The 2130-nt window shown below is 37.2% G+C and overlaps 1 pseudogene; it reads right to left on the minus strand.

Moving 5' to 3' along the window:
- Positions 1-306: 306 nt before the first annotated feature.
- Positions 307-1245, minus strand: LOC103656553 (annotated as a pseudogene).
- Between the last annotated feature and the right edge of the window lie 885 nt (positions 1246-2130).

Below are 2130 nucleotides of genomic sequence, written 5' to 3' on the forward strand. Positions count from 1 at the left end.
TTCCATATTTTGGCTATTGTGGTCCTATTTATTGTATTGCTTAGGTACTTGTCTTATTGAGAGTATCTATAGCTTTTAGACTTCTAATTGCAGTTAATATATTATTTGTAACAAAAAAGAAATAAAAAGAAAAAATATCACAAAAAGAAGTGATCCGGAATATATAATGATTTTGTTAAATCTTTATTACTTTAAGTTTCTAGATTAATGTAATCCTTGTCTTCAATCCTGGAATGACATTGTTCTTAAGGAATGCACAAGGTGAAATTGATGTACTTCTAAACAGGAGGACTAGTGAAAACTTTGTTACATTTCTACAGAGCAGAACCTCAGAATCACTCTTCTCAGGGCCCCCATCACCTCCTTGTTTCTCAGGCTGTAGATGATGGGGTTGAGAACTGGGGTCAGGATGGTGTAGAAGACAGCCAGGACCTTGTCCTCTGTGGGAGATCTGAAGGATCTTGGGCATAAATAAGTGTAAGCGAAGGGTGCATAGTAGAAAGTCACCACAGTGAGGTGGGTGCTGTGGGTTGAATAGGTCTTCTTCCTCCCTTCTGTGGACTGCATGCGGCAGATTGTAAAGAGGACCCGGCCATAGGAACATGCAACGCCAATGAAAGGAAACACAAGGAAGAGGGCGGTGCTCACAAACACCGTGTACTCATAGACCCAGGTGTCCATGCAGGCCAGAGTCAACATGGCTGGAACATCACAGAAGAAATGGTTGATGGTTGTAGATCAACAGTAAGGTATATTGAGGACATATGCAGTGTGGGCACAGGAGTTGATTGAGCCCATGATCCAAGATCCTATTATCATCATCACACACACACTTTTGCTCATACAAATGGGATAATGGAGAGGAAAGCAAATAGCCACATAACGATCATAGGCCATAGACACCAATATTAATCCTTCTGCACCAGCTAAAGCAATGAAGAGGAAGCACTGAACTCCACACCCGATGAAAGATATAGAGTTGTTTCCAAGGAGATAATCAGAAGCCATCTTGGGAACAATGGTGGAGATGCAGTTCAGGTCCATGAGAGAGAGTTGACTAAGTAGAAAATACATGGGTGTGTGGAGATGGATATCCAGGAGGATGAGAATGATAATGAACAGGTCGCCAAACAGAGCCATTAGGAAAATGAGAAAACTGAGAATGAAGAAAAACAGGCCAATTCTTGATGGTGGGAATAACCCCAATAAGAAGAAATCAGTAGATGTTTCATTAATATTTTCCATGGGACATTAATTTAGTTTTCCCTAAAGAGAGACACATATTAAGTATGGAAAACTAATCTCTTATTAATTCTTTATTTTGGTTACACTGTGATTTATTCAGAACATATTGCAGCTTTTAAAAAAATTTAACAGATATTTTGAAAAACAATTTTTACCTCATAGATAAAATCTTGATGATCTTGATGACACATACAACTGTCTCCAAAATATTTCATGGAAATGTGTAAATTGGTAAGAATAATATATTTCTATGACTTTATTAAGATGCATATATTTTATTTTTCTATGTAAATTTAGTTATTATCAACATTAGAATGTATACTTTTTAAGTATGCATTACAAGTCATGTAAAAGCATAAATTACAGACCCATACTTGAATACATTTTATGACCCTTAGGCAATGATTTTTTTCTTTTAATTAAGCCCTAATATTTCTGAAACTATAGTAGTCTATCAGGTCATGCTGTAGATATATAGCCTTTTTCTTTTTTAATATTTTATTTATTTATTTGACAGAGATAGAGACAGCCAGCGAGAGAGGGAACACAAGCAGGGGGAGTGGGAGAGGAAGAAGCAGGCTCCTAGTGGAGAAGCCTGATGTGGGACTCGATCCCAGAACGCTGGGATCACGCCCTGAGCCAGAGGCAGACGCTTAACGACTGTGCCACCCAGGCGCCCAGATATATAGCCTTTTTCTTTGTTCATTTGTTTTCTTTAAAACGTTTGCCAAATCAAGCTTTTATGAACCAAGAATTATCACCTGTTTATTTTTCCCCAGAAATCTACAATTAATAGTTATTTTTAAAGATGAAAACTGGATTCCAAGTGATGAAAAATAAACTACTTAAAACTATATAGTGATCCAATGGCAAATCTGGAAATGT

This window comes from Ursus maritimus, unplaced genomic scaffold (assembly GCF_017311325.1).
Source record: "Ursus maritimus isolate PB19 unplaced genomic scaffold, ASM1731132v1 scaffold_5, whole genome shotgun sequence".
Lineage (NCBI taxonomy): Eukaryota > Metazoa > Chordata > Mammalia > Carnivora > Ursidae > Ursus > Ursus maritimus.